The following is a 26,488-nucleotide window of genomic DNA, read 5'->3' as shown; positions in this document are numbered from 1 at the left end:
CTAGTCACAATGTTTAACTGATGGCTAAAACTTTAGCAAAATGTTTGTATTAACCAGATTTATATAATGCAGGACTTAAAAGTCTTATTTCACTGAAGAGTACAAAGTAGTCTATGTTGGGCAGTGGCTCAGCACATGAACTATCATCAGAGAAACCCTGTGGGAATTTTCTCCACTGTGACATAGTAAAAATGACTTCTAAATCCTATGTGCCTAAGTTTCTTCATTTGGGCATCTAATAGTACCTATTCTTTAGGTGTTGTAAGGATTAAATGAAATAAAAAAGTACTTAACAAGTGCCTGACCTATAAGATATAATTCTTTATTTTGCTTCATTTTAATGGATGTTATTTCAATATGACGCGAATTTAGTAGATATAGTTTGGAAACATAAATATGGAGGACTTTAAATAGAACCTTTGAAATATTACATAATTATATATTATATAAAATATTACACAGAAATCACATCAAAATATTACATAATACAGCATCGTAATGAAATGAATGACATAATCTGTACCCTGTTAACTTTACAAATTTCTATCCGTGGATATCTTAGGGAAACAAGTGAGTTCAATGGCTTATCTTCAATAAATGTTCTAACTCAAAAGAGAGTAATGCTGAATTTATTCATTTATTGGTCAGTTTATTCATGCATATATTCATTCATGAATTCAATGATCACACTCCCTCTTGCTAGAATCTGAGCTAAGAGACCCAGAGGGAAATCTTAATCAGTGGGAGGCTGAAAGGTCATTTAGATTAAGTCTGAGACAGCTGAATTGGACTAAGTAAGAGATGAAGAAGCCAAAGCTTAGAAGAAAGGGCATGAGAGAGAGCGAGAACCAATGCTAGTGAGAAGCAGATTGAGGCGCAGGCAGAGGCGGTGAGCAAGGCCTGAGAAATGGGGACAAGGCTTTGGTTTAGGACTGTCTGTTGCTAGACTTGTACCCTTATGACCCTTGGGTTCTGGGAGATTTCCCTTATACCTTAAACGATTGCATCTCCCTCCCCATTTTAAGTACCCTAGTTTGAATGGGTTTCCATGCATTAAAACTCAAACAAATCTGGTGCATAGTGGATGCTGAAAAAATGTTTCCTTTGCATCTGATGGCTTGACTTGGTTCCCTGTCAACTCAGGCAAAACCCTTTCTTGAAAGCTGGTGGGAGTCAAGGCATCTTATTTTAGTGAGTTAGCAGATCGACAAAAATAATAATAAGGGGATTTGGCGGGGGGAGGTACTAGTAAGGTCTTGATCCTTGGTATCATTAGCTTACCTGTAACTTTCTTTCCACCAAGTTTGCTAATTGACAAATGGACGTGGGGACGACAGCACCAACGTTCAACTACGTATGGAAGGGAGGAATCAGAAGTAGGAATATTTATTGGCATGTCATTATATCTCTAAATAACATGATCAATTGGAAACATGATATCTGTTTATGGTTTGGGGGACAAAGGCTCTGAGATGCCAAGCGATGGTTCAGTAAGTTTGCATGAGACAATATTCTTGTTTTCCCCCTGACTTTCTTTCTGTATTGCATCAGTCACATGGTGACATTTAACCTCTCTACGATGGCATACCATGAGAGAAGGTTCTATGCTGGGTTATTCGTGCTTTCCTTTTGATTATTAACATGACTTTTTCAAAAGCCCTAGACACTATAAACAGAAACTGCTTTAAGCTAATACACAGGAATGTCAGCACAGAACTGCAGGGATTAGTCAATGGGGGCTGAAATTCCACACTGCTAATGAAGCATGATATTTAAGAGTTGAAAGAAATTTTCTATGAGGTTTCGGCTCTGGGAAATAAATATTTTATGCACTTACAGGGTTAGGTTAACTGTCCAAATATTATTTATTGCTTTATAATACTTATCTCTTTATCCTTTAATAATTACTAATATTTATCGAATAACTATTATCGTTAAAGAGTAAAGTACTATAATAATAAGTATTATAAATAAAGTCATTATTTCTACATATATAGAATCTATTATATAATTCAAATATTAACTATGCAAATTTCATATGTAACTACCCTTATATAATTATTGGTATTCTACGAAATACCAGTATTAGTATTTTGGTACTAGGAATTAGTAATAATTTAATAAATAATAATTACTATTATTTAGGTATAAAAGATGCTGCAGGTAATAACATATAAAGTCCTTGTTTATACATATATTATGTAATACTTTATTATTATAAATAATAGCGTAGCACTGCATTCATCTCTAAATAAAGCCCTAAACATACTTAACTAAAACTCAAATACATTTATAATAATAAAGTGCTATATAATTGTAGTGATTATTTCAAAACATTTGGAAAAAAACAGAAAATAGGAAAAAAGGACAAAAATCCTATATTACACAAATCCCAAAAATAACTGCTTGTTGACATTTTATTCTATTTCCTTTTGGTCTTTTTTCTATATAAAAGTTGTGTTATTGTTGCTGTCATTGTTACCGTCATTTTCCTTGGTTGTAATCATAAGCATAAAAAATTTATAGCTCACTTTTTAAAGGTAATATATCTCTAGTATTTTTCAAGTTTCTATAAAATCTTCACAAATATAATTTCAACTTTTTAATCATAACACAACCTTTCATTGTATAGTAGTAGCCCATTAACTTGATAATTTCTAAATGGAAATTTAAGCCCTTTCCAAATAATTTTAATGTTTATTCTTTGAATGTTTTAGAGTACGCTTTCATTAGAATGTAAGGGTATCTTTCTGTTATTTGTAGTTTCCTTGTTTAAATCTGCTTAGTTGTTTTAAATAGTCATTCGCTACAAATCTTTTTAATTCATAGGAAACTTAAATGTTTATACTCAAGAAGCAATGGAATTTACTTAAAAATGCTAAAGAGTAACTATTCTGAGTTTTTCTAGTTCTGTTTTATTTTTAAAAATTACCCTGCTATATTGATCAATTATAAACAAATAAAAATTCTTCTGTAATATTTGTTTTTTACAGTAAGATACCTACTATCACATGAAATGTTAAAGTAATATATATGTTGTGTATATGTTCCCAGTTTAATTGAGAAATTAGTGACATACATCACTGTATAAGTTTAAGGTGTACAGCATGATGGTTTGATTTCCATGTATTGTAAATGAGTACAATACAATCACTTTGTTGATGGTTTCTTTTGCTGTGTAGAAGCTGGTTTCTTTTGCTGTGTAGAAACAAATATTACAGAAGAATTTTTAGTTTGTAGTAGTCCCACTGGTTTATTTTTTATTTTGTTACTTGTGTTTTATGTGTCATATCTAAGAAATCATTACTAAAGTGCATGTTAAGGAGCTTTATCCCTATGTTTTCTTCCAGGAGTTTCATGGTTCCAAGAATTACCTTTAAGTGTATAATAGATTTTGAGTTAATTTTTGTGAGTAGTGTAAGATATGAGCCCAGTTTCATTTTTTTACATGTGACTTTCCAATTGTCGCACCATTTATTGAGGGAACTGTCTTCTGTCTTTTCTCCATTGATTCCTTGTCAAATATTAGTTGACCTTATACGGTCAAGTTTATTTCTGGGCTTTCAAGTCTATTCTGCTCTACTAGTTTATTTGTTTTTATGCCAGAACTATACTCTTTTAATGACTATAGCTCTATAGTATAGCTTGAAATCAGGAAGCGTGATGCCTCCTACTTTTTTCTTCTTTCCCAGGATTTCTTTGGTCTAGTTCTGTTTTAACACAGTTCAGGAATTCCTAGAGTCTCTGGGAAATTTTAAGGGACTCAGTCACTAATGCTAATAACATTTTGGTTTTTGGAGGCTGTCCTCCTGAAATTGTCTGGGTAAAGTGATTTAGTGCTAATATTTGGAATATTTTCCCTATTCGTGTTTTGCCTAAACTTTATTAGATTTTTTGAATTACAAAAGTGATATGTTTTAACAAGTCAAACAATGCAGAAACATTTAAGAAAATATAATAACATGCCCCCTACTCCTGCCCCTCAATGTGCATGATAAAAGTTTGCAGTACAACCTGCTGTATCTTTGTGCTCATGTTAAAAAAAAATATGCACAAACACACAGGAAGAGTTTTGTTTTAAAATGGTTTTATACCACATACATTTGTCTACAATATCTTTTTTTCAATTAGTACTATATCATGGGTATCTCTAGAGCAATAATGTATACCTAATGTCCTTTTTAATGGTACGTGGTGTGAGCGTATCATAATTTATTCAACTGTTCCTTACAACGGACATTCAAGTTGTTTAGAGATGGATTTTTTTCACGTTGTAAATAATGCCATAATAAAATTCTTAAGCATATTCTTACATACTGGTTTTTATTTCTATTGGCTACATTCATCTACGTGGAATTTTACAAGCATATGGATTTTTTCATTTGCAGTAGATATTCCAGATATTCCAGATTAATTTCATAAAAAATTGTAGCAGTTGACATTCTTATCAGCTAGTTGCAGCTCGATCCTCAAAAATACTAAATTCTGTTGCTCTAACAATGACAATCTGACTTTGAAGAATTGTCTTGCTCAAATTGTGTTTCCATACTACCAGTGGGGTCAAGTGTTTGTTGATAATTGCATTTTCTTGCCTGTGAATTCCCTATTCATATGTTTGTGCTTATTTTTTTTGCTTTTGTCTTTTTCTTATAAATTAATAGAAAGAATTTGTGTATTAGGGAAAATGACACTTGGCCTGTCACATATGTTGCGGTTAGTTAGCTCTAATCTACCATTTGCTTTTCAATTTATGACATCTTTCCCCAAATAATTTGTAAACATAAGTATGAAACTTAATTGATTGGGGGTTTAACTGAGGTGGAGAGTAAATTATGCCAACAGAATTTATTCAATGAATCATGTATTGCCGTGAATTAAAACGTCAGTTTGGTTATATATGAAACTACCATATATATTTTCTATTTTATTTCATTGCTGTAACATCTCTACTGTAAGATATCATGGTGTAGAGTGTTCTATATTGGAGTAAATAAAGAATTAAACATTATGTTAGCTTGTTGACTATGAATATATTTCTTTAAATTCTTTCAATATTACCACCTGGACACTCAAATATAAAATATTTTACGCTAATGTATAGAAACACCGTTTGATCACAGTAGTTTTGTAAGAAATTTTAATATTTGGCAATACAAGATGGTACCCATGCCCGAAGAGGAATTTTCCATTCAAATAGCTAACCTTGTAATCAGCCCTGTGTTCTGCTTCTGTAAAACAGGCTTGTTTGCTGTAAACAACTTCTTTTTCTATTTGTGTAAACATGCAGATCCACCCTCCCCTCAGGAATGCTTTGTATAGATAACTGATGTATTCACTAAATACCTGTTGGAACTGCCTGTAACCCATAGCAATTTCCTAGGTCTGCAACTGGCTGAGGACAAATCAACCAATCGGCCCATGCCAACTGTAACAGCGTAGATATATAAACAAAATTTCCCCTAAGCTCAGGGCCCAGATTTCCAGAGCACTAGATCTTCTGGGACCGCCGGCGTAATAAACCTGAGTTTCTACAACCCTCCTTGATTTCTCGCTTTATTTCTCGCTGATTTCAGTTTTGCAATCTTTCTGCAACACGCCTGCATTCACAATTTTTCACACCATTTCCAACAAATGAAATTCATTTTTTACATTTACATAGAATGTGAAAATGATCTTTATGTTTATGCTTCACTCCCATTTTTTCAGGCAAAAATTAATGGCCATTTCTTGAAAACTATATGTGATTGCTACAAATATATGCAAACCTGTGGACTTTTCCACACAAAGAAATAAAAGATACACATTGATCGACTCAAAAGTGAATTTAACATCAAAGCTGCTGTTGTTTAGCGTAAATGAGAGGAAGAAATTGTGAAGTGCAATTTGATAAAATGCAAATGTCATCTCTGACATTTAGTGGATTCCATCTTATGATTTGGCTGACAAGTGATGAAAAACTCTTGTGCATAAACATAGTTCACCAACGTCGTAATGGGATCAGAGCTACTATCTCATGCTTCGTAAGACAAGAGCAGGCTTGAGTCAAGGAACACTAGATTTTTCCAGGACCCTTTTGGGTTAATCTATGTAGCGTCCATTCTGTCGTGAGGTCATTTTTGGCAGAGTCTGCATGCTTGATGTCAGCAAGTTAAGGATCATGGACACACATTTAATTTCAAGATCACTGGAGCAGAAATAACCATCAAAAGAATTTGCAGGGTTCCAGTTGTCTACAGAGTTTGCCTGCAGAAAAATTGAAAACAAAATTTTACTCTTTACTTCTGCCTAAAGAAACATTTTTCCAGCGTTGAAAAGTTAATACAATTGCCTCCTCCCGTCTCCTTTTCCAGAGCAGCAGTTTGGATAGAAATAGGCTCAGCGGCTTTCTGAACAGCGCTTGAGGCTTTGAGTGGAAAGAATGACCTCATTGATTTGATCAAAAAAGTATCCACCAATAAGTCAAGCCATGAAAAAACCCATCCATGTCCAATTGTCCTAAGTAAATGTTCTTTTACTCTCAACATTTCCTGTCCTCTTATCTATTTTTTCCCCTGAAGTTCATTCAGATGTTTAAGACCTGCCTTCTAGAAAGCCAGCACAAATTTCTGTGTATAGGAGAAGTACATTATTTTATACTGCCCTTGTTTAAAACAAACACACACACACATAACTTGAAAGTGGCGATTTGCAGTCCTGAGTCTGATTCTGAAGCCTGTGTCTTTCATGGAAATGACCACCAGAGTTGCTGCAGGAAGACTGGCTTCCTTTGCCATCAATGTTTGCTTAGGTAGAAAGCCATGAAGCACATACATTTCTTCTCCAAAGCTACAAGGACAGATGTTCTATCAAGCATTACAGGGCTCCGTCTCTACAGAAGATATTAGGTTTGTTCTTCTAGTGGAAGTTTTATTTTGCAAATTTCACTCTAACGTTATCAATGGTCTTTGCATGTACATAAGGGAATAACAAATGGATTCTTTAAGATGTCAGTATCAAACACAGATTTTATGGAAGAAAGGAGAAAGAGAGAGAAAGAAAAAAGAAAAGAAAGAAAGAAAGAAAGAAAGAAAGAAAGAAAGAACGAGAGAGAGAGAGAGAGAGAGAAGGAGGGAGGGAGGGAGAGAGAGGAAAGAAAGAAAGAAAGAAAGAAAGAAAGAAAGAAAGAAAGAAAGGAAGAAAGAAAGAAAAACAAAGAAACAAAGAAAGAAACAAAGAAACAAAGAAACAAAGAAGAAAGAAACTATAGACTAATACCCTTTATGAACATATATGCAAAAATTTAAAACAAAAGTTTAGCAAATTGAATCCAACAGTATATAAAAAAGAAGATTTGTCACGATCAAGTGAGATTTATCCCAGAAATACAAAGTTGGTTTAGTATTTAAAAAATCAATGTTTCTAAAAAATAAAAAACCAGCAAATTGGGAATAGAATGGAACCTTCTCAACCCAATAAAGGGAAGCTATAGAAAATCTACAGTTGATTTCACATTTAATAATTAAATACTTCCTACCTGTGTCATATATGAGTCCCTTTCACTTGGTTGATTTTTCTCCTCATGGGCTGCATTTTTCTTTACTGCGTGCATTTTTGATGGGATGCCAGATATTGTGAATTATACCATGTGGTGACTTTATTTTTATTCCTGTAAATACATGTCTTCAGTGTTATTCTAGAACATGACTAAGTTGTTTTGAAACAGTTTGATTTTTTTGGATCTTACATTAAGTTTCGTTTGGTGGGACCAAAGCTGTATTTATTCTAGGCTTAATTTTCCTTACTACCTAAGCAATTTCCTTCTAAGTACTGTAGCTGGAGCGCTGCGAATTACGAGGTTTTCCGCTCTGGGTGGTGGGCACAGACTCTATTTCCGGCCTTCTGTGGCCTCCAGGTGCTGTTCCTTCTAATCTCTTCAGGTGGTTCTTGCCCTGGTCTCCTATGGTTTCCTCACATGTATGTGCTGAACAGCTCTCAGTTTAATGCCTGAAGGACACCCCCTTAGATCTCCAGAGTTTTCTTTGCACAGCTCACTTCTTTGCTCTCCTGCAAACTCTAGGCATCTTGGCTTTCCTGGGATCCCAGCTCCATCAGCTCAACTCAAGGAGATCGCTAGGCTTTGCCTAGTTTCCCTTGCCACACTGCACCCTGGAAACGAACTGAAAGCAATAAACGGGGGCATTCAGAGGACTCGCCTCATTTGTTTTCCATTTCCCAGGGAATCACTGTCTTCACTGGCTGACGTCCAATGTCTTGAGTGTCATTTTTTATACATTTTGTCTGGTGTTTTAGGGTATATCTTATCCCTGATACTCCATCCTTAACGACAACAAATGTCCTATTAACTTTCTACCCAAATGTCCTATTAACTTTCTACTCATATTCATTAATGATTGCTGCATTAATTAGTTATTTCATTGGAGTTTGGTAATTAAAAAAAAAATCTTCCATTGTTTTTCTGTGTTAGGTAGCATCCCTCTGTAAAAAAGAGCTTTCCTCCGTTACCTGGGGATGAGGCTCTGTTCTTTCTATAAGAGCAGAGTTACTGTCTAACTCTTTCTCTCCTTTCAGAATAAAGAGTTATTATTAATAGTCACCTCCAATAGTGGCAAATGAATTTCTTTTCTTTTTTCCTTTTTGTTTAATTTTGAGTGTCCTTGTGGGCTAGGATTTTTATTTATTTATGTATTGTGTTACAGTCATTTTATAGTCATTCTTTCTTCTGAGGCTCAAATTGTCCCAATTTAGCCAACAGGAGCACCTTCATTCTTGCTTCTGAGCCCTTTTGAAACGTCCTCATTAGATTTGGGGCGCTTTCTTGCTTTCCGGCAAACAGATGTCTTAGCCTCACCACGAACTTGCCATGCTCCAGACCTGAAATTGCTCATTTTCCCAAGAAGTGCTGATTCCCTTTAGGAGAAAATGTTATTTGGAAATCAAGATCTGGGCTCTAGCGCAAGTCCATATTGTGGGGTTGTCAGTGGGAGGAGAGATTTTGGATGCTGTAACCTGACAACTACAGTAATGATTCTTTAGCCTTTTATGCGCAATAGCGACCCATGCTGGCAAACACGTAAAACATTTTTTTAAGTGAGATACTTTGATAGTACACTTAGACATAATTTTTTTTCAAAATTTTAAAATAAAATAAAAAGATTGTTTTGGAAATAATTTAAAGAATCTTTTGCAGGCAAGAAGCACCTGGACTTGTTAGGAATTTGTTTTAGGTGAAGAGAGTCTTCATACCTGGATTCACACTGAATCACCTGGGGAGTTTAAAAACATTGCCAATAGCAATCTTCTACCTCAGAACATATTAAATCAGAATGTTTTGGGATACGTCCCAGCATCGTTAACTTTGTTATTTTATTTGGTTTAAATATTCCCAGGTGATTCTAATGTGCTGCTAGCATCAAGAACCACTCTCAGCATCTCGATGCCATTAATAATGCAAGCCCTCATTAAGAATAGTAACACCTAAATCTTGTGATTGCTTCTTTTTACGTCTCAATGATGCCAGGGGGGGAAGAGAAATAGCTAGAATGCTTGGGTGAAAAAAAACAAAACAACAGGCAATGTATACAAATCCAACTGCTTTTTGCTCAGATCAAATCCAGTGACTGAGTCCTCGAAATTGTTTACTAAAGAAGCAATAAAACTTTATCAGGAAATATTTGTTCGAGCAGCTGACAGACAGAGTTAAAGTACTGTCTGCATAATTTCAGCATTGATGTCCCTTATGTATTTCACCATGTCCCAATGCTATTGCTGCTATTTTGAAATAACGTAGAGCTGAATTCAAGGCAATTGTTTGACTGTCCTTTTATTTATTGCACAAAATAAATTTCCAAATCAATCATGTCATTAAGCGTAGGTCTAGATATAATGGCCTGAACTCTGAAACAATGGAACTGCTAGTGCGGTGAGAAATGACTTTCTCATATAATTTGTCAGACTTCCAAGGACTCATCTGTTCTCTAAACAAAGTTGCAGCCAAATCTTGATATTGCAGAATTCAATTATAATTGATTGAAAATATTTTCTTAAGAGCTAGTTGACTAAAGATGTCTTAGAAGGTTTTGTCCTTCCAACTTTTTAGTATATAAAATTTTAAACATGTAGAAAAGTTGGGGGAAAAAGCACAATGAACATCTGTACATCCCCCCCGCCCCACTTAGATTTAATAATTAACAGCATTTCTCCATGTGTATGAATTTGCTAGGGCTGCCATAATGCAGTACCATAGCCTGAGTGGCTTAAATAAAGAAACTTATTTTCTCCCAGTTCTGGAGGCTGGAAGTCCATGATCAAGGTGTGGGTAGTGCTAGTGTCCTCTGAGGCCTCCCTCCTTGGCTTATAGATGGCCGATTTCTCCCTGTGTCCTCACATGTTCTTCCCTCTGTGTGTGTGTCCTCGTCTCTTCTTATCAGTTTACCAGTCAGATTGGATTAGGGCCCACCCTAAGGCCTTCCACCACTGGGCTGCAGACCAGTAATGGTCCAGGACTGTTAGAAACCGGGCCACTCTGCAGGAGGTGAATGGCAGGCAAGTGAGTGAAGCTTCATCTGTATTTGCAGCTGCTCCCCAGCACTAGCATCACTGCCTCAGCTCCGCCTCAGATCATCAGGCATTAGATTCTCATAGGAGCCCCCGTCCCTGGTGCCAAAAAGGTTGGGGACTGCTGCCCTAAAGGCCTCATTTTAACTTAATCACCTCTTTAAAGGCCCTTTTTCTACATAGTCACATTCTGAGGCAGTGGGAGTAGGAACTTCAACATATTAATTTTGAGAGGGAGGTGACACAGTTCAGCCCATAACACCAGATTTGCTTTCTTTCTTTCTTTCTTTCTTTTTTTTCTTTTTTGCACCTACAGCACCTGGTCTTCCTAGGTGATCTCCCATCCAAGTACTAACCAGGCCCGACCCTGCTAAGCTTCTGAGATCAGACAAGATCGGGCACATTCAGGGTGGCATGGCCGTAAACTCTTTTTTGTGTGTGTGTGTGTGTGTGTGTATTTTTGATGATCCACTTAAAAATACATTAGACATTATGATGTCTCACATCTAAAATATATCACCTATATTTTGGAAATGAGCATGTTTTCTTATGTATATCATTATCATATTTAAGAAAATTTAAAATATACTGTGTATTTAATTCATATTTGATTTCCCCCAATTGTTCAAGGAAATTTTTACGGCTGTTTGTATTTTCCTGAATAATGATCCCTAAGGTTTATATTTGAATTTGGTTATATCTTTGTGGTCTTTTAAAATCTAGAAGTCTCCCTTCCTCTACCCATCACATCTTTCGCTCATAGCACTGACATTTTGAAAACACTAGATAATCTATAGAATATTTCACATTTTAGATTTGATTAATTATTTCCTTATGGTATCATTTAACTTGTTCCTCGCCATACTGTGTTTATATAAATTAGAAGTTAGAGGTTGTGGTTAGACTGCAAAACTGACAATACTTTTCCTATTAAGTGGTAGAGTTTATTCCTCCTCCCTTTGACTCTGAGACTGGCCATGTGACTTGCTTTGGCCAATGGGACATTAGCAAATGTGCCACTTGAACCGTGCTTGTGCCTTGGGGCTTGCCTGCCTTTGCTGCTTCTAGGGGGCCCAGGACTGGCAGGTATGTAGGCTAAGGAGAGTCATATGACCGCATCTCCAGTTCCCTGCCTGACATCCTCAACCATCCAGCTGGCTCAGACCAAAAGGAGAATCATCTCTCTTGACTTACAGAATAATATGAAATAATAGTTATTGTTCTAAGCCACTATGTTTTGGGGTGATCTGTTCTGCACCAAAAGCAGTTGATGCAGGTATAGACTTAATTAAATTCAGGTTAAGTGTTTTGGCAGGAATACTTCATAGATGATGCTGTGTATTTGCATTGCACCTCATCAGAAGGCTTCATAACATCAGCAGAAGGCTCACTTTTGAACCTGATTAAATGGGAATTGAGAAGACATCTACTTGCTTATTCCTCAAGTTAGCATCTGTTCTAGATTTTAGTATCAGATCACCCTTCAGTCATTAGGGTTTGTAGAACACTAATAGTGACAAGTGATGATGCTCCTCCCCCACGTTCAGACTGACCAACGTCCAAGGGCAGCACCAGCATTTGTCAAGGGGAGGAAATTATCTCACCAGGTTATAGCTACATATGGCATTGTCCTAAAGTAGTGCTGATGGGTACGTGTCTAAGGACTTTGCTCTTCCTAATTTTGGAGTTGTATAGATACCCTTCTGTACAAACAGGATCAAACTAATATCTTCTTTAAGATGACCAAATGGGTGACTATTCCGATCTTGCACATTTAAAATAAGCAAGTGGTTATTTAATACAAGACTAGAAGGAGAGCTTCCACTGAGTACCACCAGAAAGGCACAAAAATTACTAAAATATGGCATTGTTTTTATTAGAAGTTGAAATTGAAGAAAAACGAGAGAAAAGAAAGAAACAAAGGAAGAAAAGAAAGCGTTTTTATTGATCATCTGCAATACTCTTAGCCTTTGGTTGGAAATTTTCCCAGTTGCTGCAGTGGAGAGGCAAAACCAGTTAAATGATTCAACATTTGGGGTTCTTATCAAAACCAAACCATTTGCTTGTCATTAAATAGAACCCACACTGGAGTAAAAAAAATTTAAAAATAGCTAATTCCAAACCTATTTCTTTAAATAAGTATATGTAATAATAATAATGATAATGATGATGATGATGATGATAATAATAGTAATAATAATAATAATGAAGACCAAAAGGAAATTTATAATTCTTTCTTAAGGTGATCTTTTTTGTTTCTCCTCAAATTATCTATACCTGATTTCATGCGACTTTCATCTTCTCTTTGCCTTTTGTGGTATTTTATATTACCTTTTATATTAAGTATGTACTACTTTTATAGTTAGAAACAAAATAGTAAATGAAGTTAATAAAAATATTTAGAGGTTGATAAAAAAATATGTTGTCCTTATTATCTTTTTTAATGTGTTCTGTGTAATATTTTAAAGTTATATTGCATTTTATATTATATTACATAAACTTCCAAAAAGTACACAGACTTAGAGAATATCACAGACTCTCATTAATTTTTCAGTACTTCAGCAGCCATCATCAATTTGCCACATCCTCTCTCTCTCTCTCTCTCTCTCTCTCTCTAACGATTTTAAAGCAAATCCCAGCCATCATGTTATTTTAGTTCTAAATACTGTAGCATGAATCTCAAAAAAGGGAGTGTACATTTTCTTACCTAACTACATTGCACGGCCACACATAATAAAACTAACAATAGTTCCCAATGCCATCTAATACTCAGGCCATAACTGAATTCCTTCTATTTGCTAAAAAACACCTTTTTAAAAATTGGTTTGTACCTATCAATATCTAAATACAGTCCAGTCACTGTATTTGTCTATTTATAATCTTATATCTGCCTTAACTCTTTATTTGTAACACTCTCTCCCCACTTCCAGTTGTCGAGGGCCACTGGTTTCTTGGAGAAACTTGGTTAAATGTCCTGTAGAATTGCCTACATTGTAAATTTGGCTGAACACATATTTTTAAAAAGAAAAAAAAAAAAGTACTGCGTTTGTGACTCTATAATATTGGCCTGCCTAAATATCCTCAAAACATGATACCCCCACCAATGATTGCTCTGAGCAAAAATCTATACTGAGATTTTTTTGGAAATACGTTGATTTAATGAACTGCACAATGAATATAATAAATTTCATTCTCTTTGCTGAATAAGTGTTATTTGGGATGAAAAAGAAATTAAGTCTATGGAAAATTTGGCCTTTTAAAATAGTGCTTTAAGGATTGTAACTAAGAAAAATATTCCCCACTGTGTTCCTTGTAAGTGAATAACATTGTATGAATAGAAAACTGGCTATAGAGAAGTCAGCAAAGAATAACAGCGGTCTTTGAAATTTGAGAATATGCATTCTTTGACTCTAATTTCATGTATGTGATATGGTTGGATTGCCAGAAAAAAAGCCCAGGACACCCAGCTAAATTTAAATTTCAGATAAAGAAAAAATATGTTTTCTTTATTCTTTCTTGAGCACAAGTACTTCCCATGCATTATGTGGGACATACTTATACTAAAAAGTATTCGTTGTTTATCTGCAGTTCACATTTAACTGGGTATCCTGTGCTAAATCTAGCAACTGGTGAACAAGCTCTTTACTGCCGTAGGGTATGGAAGACTCGAGGAGGAGCTACAATCCTGAGGAGGAGCATCATAAGAGGACACTTATCCTGGTGCCCACACTTCTCAAAGGTGGAAACAGCCGTCAGGTCTGTGGTGCTCTCCAGGTGGTTGCTTAGGAAGCCTGGTTTCCTATTTCTGGCCATACGTTCTCCCCGGCTGAGATTCTGTGGAGGATCTGCCAAATCTGAGTGGAATGTGACAATATTCTTGCTCTGTCCTTTTTCTCTGAGAAATGAGAGACATGGAAGCCAGAATCACCAGAGACTCTGGAATAAAAATGGGGACCAGAATCCCACTGCAAGTTCAATTCCTCAAGGGCCTCTCTCTAAACACGAAACATATAATAAGACAAAACATATTACCAAATACAAGACTGGAGTTGAAGAGGAAAATAAGAAAAGTAGAAAAATTATATCCAAAGACTCTGGCTTAAAAAGTCCCATCAGTAGACTATAAAACTTAACTCTGAATTTCCTAGCAACCAATGGGAAGGAGAAATTCACTGGTTTACAGAAATTTTGTTGGTACATTAGCAGTAGAAAGACTCTTAATTCATGTAGAAGCAAATGGTTTACCAGCCTTTAGTTCTGAAGGAAATTTGTCCTGGGGATCAAGTATATTAAAGATATATAAGAATGATATAGTAGCAACTATTTCTTCAATGCAAAACAAAGACAAAACTCTCCTTTGCATAGAAATTTTAAAACCTCCGCTGCATGTAGGTATTGGGATCTTTTAATGGCCGTTTTGTACAGTTTATGTCCTGTATATCCTTAAATATGCAAAAGTTTTGCTTTAAATTTCTTCCAAACATGATCTCCCTGGGACAAGGTTAGGTATCCCATGGCTGTTTGTATTCCACATTCCCATTCTAGGCTTTTCTGTGACCCCTCTTTATAGAGGCGCATGTTAATTTTGTCCTTGATCCCTTGTTTGACCAATAGATTTGAATCTGAACTTCCAGGTTTTTAATTTGGCAACATTGGACTTTACTTTCGCTGCCCTCTCTCACCGCCTCTGGGCTCGGGTTCGGCTATGTGACTTTCTTTGACTAAAGGGACAGAGTTAACTTGACAAAGCGGAGGGTCGAACAGTGTGTGCACATTTCTGCTTGCACTCTTGAGCTAGCTAGCCTGTTGTAGGACAGTGAGAGCCATGTGCAGTGAGGCCCTCCTGGACCAGCCAGCCCCTTAGCCAACCAGCCAGCCGACCACAGATACATGAACATGAGCAAGCCCAGACAAACCAGCAGGACCATGTGGCCAACTCACAGACAAGAGAAGTAATAAATGGTTGTTGTTTTAAACCATTAGGTTTGGGGATAGTTTATAACACAAATAGTAGTTGACTGATTGGGGACAATGAATCTCACACCTAAATTTATAGAGGACCATCCTATTTCTGCCCAAAAGTGAGTTCCATGAACTTATAAGTTGCGTGAGGGCATTTTATTTTTTCCAAAAAATATACAATTCTGAATCTCCTGACATTCAAATGAGTACCCTTAAACCCCCAAATTCTACCCCTTTAAAGATTACAGTCATTGACCTGAAAAATTCTAAACAAAACCTTAATATGACTCCTCAGTCATCAGATATCAGTAAAATTATTTCAAGGACAATGGAGTTTGCATCTGGGTCAGGGGATTCTGGTATCTCTTAAAAAATACAGATTGATACTATTATTTTTTGAACCATGAAATTGGTAGCTCCTCGCTGATATTTTTGATCTAGTATTTAAAGCTGACTTCACTATTTCAATTCAAGCATGAATATTTCCATGATTAAAAAAAGAGAAAGACTCTGGAGCGGGGGGGAAAAAACCACAGAAGAATAAATGCCATTCAAAAAAGTAGATTAAGCCAGTGAAAACGTGGAGATGAGAGCGAAGAGCGAGTTGCGGTTCCTTGGGACCCGCACCTGGTAGTGAGGAGAAGGAGTTGTTGGGGCCAAGATCAGAGAACCACTCCAGCAAACACATGGCGGTGAATTAAATTATCCCTTAAATGAAAAATAAAATATTCCTGGAGTCAATTAGAGCTGGACCAAGTCCTGACTCTTGTAATTGAATATGGGAAATGATTTGGGGCTGCAGTTTATATCGATGGAGAAACAGAACATGCTCTTTTCTTTTAAATGAAGTTCTTTTGCATTTAATTCAAATACGTACAGAGTTTTGCAGTCTTGATATAGCAGGAAATGTCAAAGAAAATGTCCTAAGGCCAGGAAATGTCAAAAAAAATGTCTTTTAATAATACATTTTCCTAGTTAAAACTTATAGGAACATCCGTTTTCGTATTACTGTCTAAAAGATTACGTCCTGTACTTCTCCGGTTTAGAGCTTAAAAGTGAATTATTTTCTAGGCCACTAACAGTAAGATGAGACAGTCTGTCAAATCATCTGATTATCGACAAATTGTTGATGTTAAAAGACTTTTGATCTAATAGTGGCAAGTATTCATGAAAAGATTTGGGGGGCCTGGATACAGTCATTATCTTCATACCACAGAAGCCCATCTCTATCGAGGTAGGGCATTTATCTACCTGAGGATGTCTATGTCTAAAATAGAAACATCTTCTTGGCCAAGGTCATAGCTTGCTGGGGATAGATCCTATTCCTAGAAGTCACTTTTGGTTTTGGGGTGTCCTTCTTCCAAGGCTTACTGCACCCAAACAGAGCATCGTAAGGCTAGGAGGCATCATGCGATTCTCATCAACTTGACATGTGCCTAAGCAGAGCTGTTATATACAATCGCAAACCATTTTCTTTTGTTGGAAATGACCTTCTGTTCAAGCCAGAACTGTGTCAACGTAACCTTGATACCAGTGGCTTTTCAATAGAGGCCAGTGTGGGAACTGAGGGTGGGCGGGGCAGACAGAATCCCAACCAAATACAGAAGGGGTGCAAAATGCCCAGGGAATTTAGGGAGAAACCAAATGAAAGCAGAAGTAATTGAAAGTGAAGCATTCACCAATAAGAAATAATCCAAGTAAAACACCAGTCACATAGCATACTGGAAAGCACGCTTTCGAAGACCAGGTTCTAACGAACCAATGTCTTTTGAGTATTGTGGTAACATCTTTCTTATACTATCATCTGTTTCTACTGATTTCATTATCATTGGCTCAACTTAGAAAAGTAATAAAAAAGGGGGGAGGAACAAAGAAAAGCAAATTATCGAGGTGAGCTTGGAAAAGCAAAAGGTTGTATTAAGATGACATTTAAAACACTGACCCAAGTTTTCTTTGGAATCGAGCAGTTAAGATCACAGAACAATATGGGAAATGGGCCAAATTACACGGTACATTAAAATAAACTAGAGTTATTTCCTCAACCCCAAAAAGTAGAGGGAGAAATCCTTTCCATCTTTTGGACAAGTTCTATTTTAGTCCTTGGAAAGTATATTTGGATTTCTTTATTTTATTTCCATTGTGCTTTTCTCCCTTGTTAACGTACTTTGTATGACATGAGGCCTAAGCTTCTTCCCTTTGGCTGGTAAGACTGTCAGTAGGAAAAATACAGTTTCAGATTTTTCGAAGTTTATCAGTGATTGGGATGTTTTCCTGTTATAGAGGAGTTTTGGAGCATATTCCAAAAGTTTCTTTGGGGGAACGTTGAATTTCTTTTCCCTATGGTGAGAAGCAGCTTCGTAGTTCCTACTAGTCTTAAACAATTAGGTTTATTTATGTCAACTTGTTTTATAAACAAGAATCACTCCAAATTAATTTAACATCTTTTATTTAGGTGGGCTTTCGAGGCCCATCATAATAACTGAAAGACAGCCAACTGAAACAAGATCCAGCTGCTAAAAATAGTGTTTAAAATTAGAGTTTTCTTGCTTGCTTCTCTACGACAGAACTTGGGAATGTCTCTTTCTGCAGAACATTTTTTAGGAATTATTTTAAAGCTACATTAAAATCATTCAAGCTAAGGTCAAAACTAAAAGTGTACAGGACTTCTTAGTTCGCCTGGTTCTAGGATCAGCCTCATAGAGTTTCAGGAAGTATTCATTCCTACAATAGTAGAGTTCATATCCTACCCAGTTAAACCAAAGATGGCAGGAGACCAGTATTCCATTAATACCTGAAAAGTATGTGTTCTTTTAATTAAATAAATGAATAAATAAACATTTTTGCTTATTAAATAAAAACAATAGAATATTAACTAGACAGCTTTTTATACAGAATGTAAACATGTCTTACACAATGAACTATGGAGAAAGAAATAAAAAGGCTTTTAAATAAGGCAAGGTATATTACTATATTATTGAAATTGAGAAGTTTAGTTTACAGATTTCATGATACAGAATGTAATATATCTATCCTAGTAAAAACTGAAAGTGTTTCTCTGCCTTCAAAGTTGTATTTACATCCTGTTTTTGTTTTTTTAAACACCATTTCAACTTGGTGTCTCTCCAGTTCTGAAAAATGGCTCTGCCCCCTGGGATCACTCACTGCTCTTCACTCAGAGTCATCCTTCCTTTCCTGTGAAGGGCAACACATGTTTGTAGCTCAGAAGTTTTGTCAGCCTGTAGAATTTGAGGAGTGTGATAGCATTCTTTCATTTTGTCCTCTCTCTGTCACTTTCAATCCACATTGGCAATGTTTCTGATGGTGTGACATTCTCAACAACACCGTCGGTCTCTTTTATTTGTCACCGAGATTCACTCTGTTAGATAAGAAGTTCCTCCCACGATCCTTCCTGGATAATCCCAAGTCTATTCTTGGCTTCTGGTGAAATAGATGAAGGGATCTCTGAGTCATATGCCTGATATCTTCAAAGAACCCTCTGTGCGACTGAATACACAGAACTTCTGATTTTTCCCAGGCACTAGCCAAAGGTTGTTTATTTTTCTCAAATTACCAATGAAGAAGTTGAAATTTGGAGATGCTATTAATTTACCTAAATCTCTCTCAATCCACCCTAGCCACACTGTGGTCCTTGCTATTCCTTTAATACTAGGGTACTACACATCTCGAGGTTGTTGCTGTCCCCTTTGCCTGGAATGCTTCTCCTCCAGGTGTCCATTGAACTGAAGAGTTTCCTGGGATATGGACTCTTAGTGTTAAAACTAGGAAAGTCCAGGCAAACTGGAGAAGTTGCTAACCCAGCTAGAATATATGCTCTACAAAGGTAGGAGCCTTGGTTGCCTATTGGTATTTCTACACCCCTAGAAGAGGGCTCGGTGTATGGTAGATGCTCATTAAATACTTGTTGCATAGATAAACGAACCCTACGCAGCGTCCATTCTTGCAATGGGACACAGTGGGGACAACCATATAGTTTCCAGAGGCAGCATCCAGTGTCAGAATTGATGGCGTTGGAAGCACAAGATGCACTATCCAGAGTCTAGTGGTGGTGTGATGGTTCATTTTACGTGTCAGCTTGACTTGGCTAAGGGATGCCAGAAAGCTGATGAAATGTTATTCCTGGTTGTGTCCGTGAGTGTGTTTCTGGAAGGGATTAGCATTTGAATCACAAACTGAAAGACAAAGGAGAAAGGGTAAAACAGAGCAGAGACTTGAAATCTATGTGACAATATTATATAGTTTAACATATATGAAATTGAGTTCCCAGAATTAGGGGACAGACAGAATGAGGCAAAAATAAAAGATAGACAGACAGATGTCAGGAACATTCCAAAATTAATAGGTTATATCAGTTCACAGATCTTAAACTCAACTAACCCAAAGCAGGGTAAATACAAAGAAATCCACATATGAACATCATAATTAAACCAAAGATGAAGGCAAACCTTAACGGCAGCCAGAGAAAAAGACATATTACATTCGGTGGCCACAATACATATAATAACTGACATCACCAGAAACAATAGAGGCCAGAAGACAATAAAATGACATCTTTAAAGTGCTGAAAGATAGCTCCCACGTCTTATCTTGACTGCCAAAATAGTGTTATCATCCACAGACACCCAATATCGCCAACGTCATCGTGAGGTGGGTAGAGCTGGAGTCAATCAAGAGATAGGAGGAGCTCTCAGAGGTAGAAAGAAACTAAGGGCTTGAATGTCACTCACCATATTTGGTGAGAGGGGAAAACCAATAAAGGAAATAGAGAAGGTAAGTGTGGGTATGACTGGATTGTAGCATTTTGGGAAAAGGATGCTATTGTCGTGCATGGCTAGGTAATTCTTGACTACTTGAGACCATAATGCACTGCGGGATGTGCTGCATCCTTAGCTTCCAGGATAAGTGCTGATGGCTCTCCTCAGTCAGGCATTGTAACCACCGAAGTGATGCCCATGGCTTCTCATGCTTTCAAATGTTCCTGAAGTCGCTATACCACCGGGTATGGCAAGGTTTCCTAACCTTGGAGATACTGACATTTTGGATCGGGGAGATAAATTTTTGCCTCAGTCTCTATGCCAAAATAAATTCCTGATGGAGTAATATTAAATTTTAAATTAAAATAATAAAAGTATTGGAAGAAAACGTGCATTTTTAAGAACGAATGCAAGCATAAAGAAGAGTTTGTAAAGTGTCGACATAAGAAACAGCCAAACGTGTAGAGAATTTTTATGAGTTTATTCAAGCCAAACTGATGATGGTTGCTGGGAAGCAAAATCTCAACAGACTGAGAAAATGCTCCAGAGAATGACAGTTTTGCTGCTTATTTTATACATTTGAATAAAAGGAGGAGACATAAGGAGGGTTACGTGAAATCCATTGGTGGTAGATTAAGCGGGAAGGGGGATGAGAAGTGGGGGAAATGTCTAGGATTAGATAAAAACACAACATAGAGAAACATGTCCTTATTGTACATTGGGGGACAACATAGTTAATAGTTAACATTTACAGCACATACAGATAGTCTGCAAGGGAACGAGATAAGAATGAGGGTTCTGGGTCTCCTGCTCTGGTAGGTGGTTATGCCCTCGGGGTCTGGAAAAGGTTATTCTCACATTTTAAAGGTACATGACTTTAGATGCAAAAAGATAATAGACAGGTTCACTCAAGGTAAAGAGTAGCCTTTTTCAAGGAAGCGACAGGCCAGGGACGTGACTACCTACCACGACCCTCTTTTAGTTAAGAATTTTTACGTTCACACCCTCCAGGGTGGTTACTTTCTGTCTCTGAGTTTGTAGGGCCCACCATGCAGGCCTGCCCTGAGCTTGTCAGGTTTAGTATGTGGCCCTCTTTTCATCCACAAAAGCATGTTACAAATTCTAAATTAATGCCATGAAGGAAGAAAATTCCTAAACGCGACTATGTAAAAATGTAAAATTGTGAATGCCAAAAATGGCATCATCAAGATAAAAAGATAAATGACAACTAGAAAAATATCGCCACACATATTATGGACAAAGAGCATTTTTTGTGACTATACTAGGAATCCACAAGCAAATAATGAAAAATATATATGGAAAAAAATGGAAAAATGAAGAAAGGAAGATGATGAGGCAGTTCATAGCAAAGGAGATACGACAGGGCAATAAACCTTTATAATTATAAAGAAGCGAATTAAAGTAATGAGCTACCATTTGCCCACCAAATAGGCAAATATATTAAAATATTGATAATGCTCAATACCAGCGATCGAGTAGGAAACGATCCTCTGAGAGGGCCTTAAAACTGGTAACATCCTTCGGCAGGATAATTTTGGAATATCTTTTAACGCTAACAATGCACAGACCTCGCACCCAGAGGGTCCACTCCCAGGAGCTTATCTAGGAGACGTACAGAATCTCTGCCCCGAGATGCACTGCAGCCCTGTTTCTGAAAGCAAACACTGGGAACAACTGTAAGCGTCTGGCGGTTGTGAGCTAATTATATGAATTGTGAGATTTTCTTCCCTATGTGCATGAATTCTAAGAAAAACGCTAGCTTTAAAAAACAGGTTATTCTTCACTGTGTGGTACACCTGAAACTAATATAATATTGTATGTTAATGCAATTGAAAAATAAAGAAAAAAAATACAACAATAACCAAAAAAAAAAACAAAACAAAAATCCCAAGTTATTACCTTTACAAAAGAGCAAGTTCAAGTACTCAAGTGAATCTGTCCTTGGTGAAGGAAGCTGCAGACAGGGACATGCTGTAGGAATGAGAGGGTTCAGAAGCCCAGCCATCAGAGCCAAAAGTGCCATTAAAGCAAAATGGTCTTTAAAGGGTGTATATGAACAAACAGCAAAACTGAATCGATATGGATGCTCATTCCTCTCCTCGTGGCCAGGCCTAGACAGTAAGGCAGGGCTGAGCACAGTGGAGAGAAGGCAGACGATATTGTTAGCAGATAGTGAGACCTAGACAGCATCTCCCAATGCTTATGCTCAGCTATTTTAATAAACAAGTTCCTTTTTCACAAAACTCTTTAAAAAGCATCATAGAGCAGAAAAGCACACTCCCATTACTTTTATACCACATCTTCAGTAATCACAGGAGCTTGAAAAGTCAGAGCAAAATTTCTCGGGTTAATTATGCTAGTGTGAAACTGGTTATCATGCTTCAAGTCAAGTTTACATCAGAACAATTAATTACTGAATTAATTTATCTAATATGAGTAAGCTCAAGTGTCATATTCCATATCATCAAATTAAAGTTTGGAAAAAATTCTTGTTTCCATAAAGACATGTCCCAAGAATGACATTGATAAACCAAAAGCTAAATATTTGAAAAAATATGTCTTCAGAGTACTTTAAAATGGTTGGAGCATCTGAGAATCTTGTGTAAATTATATTAAAATTCAGTGTTACAGTTTCTATAAAATAGAGACAGATTGCAACACCTTATTTGAAAACTGTTACACATCCCTTTTTTATACATATATCACTTTCGCTTTTTAAACAAGAGCTACTCTCTTGCCTTAGATTTAGTTAAGGTATTGATTAATACTTAGTTCAATAGTTCTTAGAAGTTTGCTACCAATCAAAACATTTTCTCCTTTTTAAAAGCACAAATCAATATATGCTTTCTTAGGACTTGCTATTGCTGTTTTTGTGATTCACCTAATGCATTTATGGTAAGGAGTAAATTATGTTAGGAAACAAAGAGGCTTTTCATTTTGCAATTAAAGCAATTCTCACTATAGTTATTATTTGCATGCCTGTGTCCTCCCCCCACCCCCATCACACACATACATCATTTTTGTAAACCTTGGGCCATACTCAAATAGGTGCTCAATAAATATTTGTTGAATTAAAGATAAAATGTCCTTCCAACTGTGAGAGACACCATCTGTTGCCTGCTCAATATTCATTCTTGCCTCTGCCCCTCCTGTGAAGAAAACTTTGATTTGTTTAGGTGATGACAAGGATCTCTATCCCAAAGCAAGGGAATGGATTGTGATTAATCTAAACCAGTGATAGTGATCTCATTCCCCATGGCCAATATTGCTTTATGGGTGGCCATGTAGTCCAGTTCTAGACACGGAGATGTGAGTTTTCTGAGTGGGGCTTTCAGAAAATATTTTGCTTCTCAGCTGACAGATCTCTTGCCTATCCCTTTCTTCTTGACCAGAAAGCACGGGATGCCCGGAAGTACAGCAGCTGTCCTGCAGTCATGACACATGAGGACAAAAAGACAATAAGTTAAAAATGGCAAAGATTCAGAAAGAGAGAAAAGATTTATGCCAACATCACTGAGTAGCCACATTAACTCTGAGAGAAAAATTGCTTGTTCTGCTCAATATTCAACGTTCAGTACTAGCGGTTGAGTATTCCACTACTTGTAGCCAAGAGGATTCCTTACGGACACCACTCTTAAATGTCCATAATTAAAGAAAATACAAGTACTTTACATAGGAAAGGGCATTTCTGCCTCTTTCGACTTCCTCAATCTCTAGGTTCCATCAGCTGTCGACTTTTCTGACTTTCCATAATATGTCTTACCCAAATTCTGTATTACTTTTCTCTTACTGCGTAAAAATTGGCACAAACTTATCAATTTAAAACAGCACTAATTTTTTATCTCACCGTTTCCGTGGGTCAGGGTCTGGGCATGGCTGAGCTGAGTTCTCTGCTTCAGGTTTTGCAAGGTTGAAATCCAGTCTTTGACTGGGCTGCATTCCTTTCTGGACCTCGGGGTCCTCTTTCAAGCTCACGTGGTTGGAGCAGAATTTAGTTCCTTGTACATTTAGGACGGCCCATTTCCGGGTTGGTCATTAGCCAAGGGCTGCCTTCAGCTACCAGAGGCCACCCACATTCCTTGCCCCATTCATCTTCAAGTCAGCTTTGAAACCTTCTGACACATCAAATCTCTCTTGTGCTTCTAATCCCAACATCCTCTGTCTCTCTCCGCTTTAGAACCCGATTTAAAGGGTTCATGTGCTTAGGTCAGACGCACCAGGATAATCTCCCTATTTTACAGTCAACTGATTTTTGACTTTCACTACATCTGTACCTAGCTTAGCATTTGACTGAATATAATCTTACATCGCATAATGACATTTTGGTCAATGACAGGCCACATATGTGATGATGGTCCCATAAAATTATAATGAAGCTGAAAAAGTCCTATCCCCTCATGACATCATAGCTGTCATAATGTCATATCACAACGTATTACTCACATCCGTGGTGATGCTGGTGTAAACAAACTTACTGTACTGTCAGTCGTATATAAGTATAGCACATATAACTATGTACAGTATGTAATACTTGATAATGATAATAAATGACTATGTTACTGGTTTATGTATTTGCTTTTTATCGTTATTTTACAGCGTACTCTTTCTACTTACAAAAAAGTTTGCTGTAAAACAGTATGTCATGTTATGACAGCTACAGCCCTGTGCATCTTGTGTTTACTGCACCACTTGATTGTGTCATTTGCCCTTGTGCTTGATTTAATCTCAAATTGTTTTGTATAGTCATGCTGTACAGGTCCTAGCCTAGGAATGAAAAGCTATATCATACAGCCTAGGTGTGTAGGAGGCTCTGCCATCTAGGTTTGTGTAAGTATACTCTGTGATGTTGGCACAACACAAAATTGCCTAACGCATTACTCAGAATGTATCCCCATTATTAAGCACTTTAATTGGCATATGTACATCAGCGGCTGGGAATCCCAGGGGCTCTCTTAGAATTCTGCCCACCACACCTTTTTGTGGGCAGAGACTGGGACTCACATATGTTTTTTTTAACTTCCTGTCTTTCTTACCATAAAACCCTGGTGATGTTTTTGCTCTGCTGTCAAAAATTCTGTTCATATTTGTATATTTCAGTGATTTCAGCTTTATGTTGAAAGCTTCATAAGGCACAGGTATGTTTATGGGCCATCTTTGAAAAGCATTCACCAATAATTTACCCCCAGTAGATCTGAATTAGCAAGTCCAGGGAGAAGCTAGAAATTTGCATTTTTGAACTGTACTATTGGAGCGTGGTGATGGGGGTGGTCCATAGACTACTGCAGAGAAACAATTCCTAGACTGGATGTGCCTTGAAGGGAGAGGCCATTCTTTCCTGGGCTGCTATAAGGCATTGAAGACACAATGTACACGCATCTCCTGGCTTTTAGTGGGAATGCAATGAATCCTTTTTTGTTCCTCTACTCTCTAGCATAATACCTGCCAAAAAGTGGGTACTAAATAAAAACTAACTAAATAAAAAATTAAAGTGTGTCAGTTAAGAATACTTTTGATGGCAAGATTCAGGAAACCTGACTAACAGTGGTTTTTTTTTTAAAGCCAGGACTATTTTTACCCCCACAAATAAGCTGTTTGTAGGTACCCTGCTGCTGACACTTGTTCAGCAGCTAAATGATATCAGGACACTGGGTTGGTATCTCTGTGATTCCCTCTTTTTTATAAGTGTGGTTTTTTTTTTTTAATCTCTCTTGAAACATAATTTATTTACCATAAAGTTCACCCATTTAAAGTGTACTTACTACTCATGGTTTATAATATAGTCACAGATTCCTGCAACCATCACCATAATCTAATTTGGGAACATTTTCATCATCCCCAAAAGAAACACCATACCCCCATACATACTTACATACATACCTACATACACATATACACACATACATGATAAAAAGATAAAAAAAGAAACCCCACACCCATTAGGACACAGTCCCCCATGCCCTCTCTCTTCCCTTGGTCCTAGGTAAGCACTGGTCTACTCTCTGTCTACTCATTTTCTAGATATTTCTGGATATTTCATATAAATATTCTGGATATTTCATATAACTAGGATCCAATTGGCACATAAGTGACAATGATGACATTTATCTGAAAGAAAGACCAAGAAAGGTAATCTTTCAGATGAGCACATTGCCACATCGAATAAAATAGGGTCCGATTAG

At 36.8% G+C, this 26,488-nt stretch overlaps 1 pseudogene; it reads right to left on the bottom strand.

Annotated features, from left to right (window-relative positions):
• Nucleotides 1-10,861: 10,861 nt before the first annotated feature.
• Nucleotides 10,862-10,980, bottom strand: LOC112475481 (annotated as a pseudogene).
• Nucleotides 10,981-26,488: the final 15,508 nt, after the last annotated feature.

Source organism: Pteropus alecto, unplaced genomic scaffold (assembly GCF_000325575.1).
Source record: "Pteropus alecto unplaced genomic scaffold, ASM32557v1 scaffold110, whole genome shotgun sequence".
Classification (NCBI taxonomy): domain Eukaryota; kingdom Metazoa; phylum Chordata; class Mammalia; order Chiroptera; family Pteropodidae; genus Pteropus; species Pteropus alecto.
The sequence above is the reverse complement of the archived record's forward strand: the minus strand, read 5'-3'. Positions and strand labels throughout refer to the sequence as shown.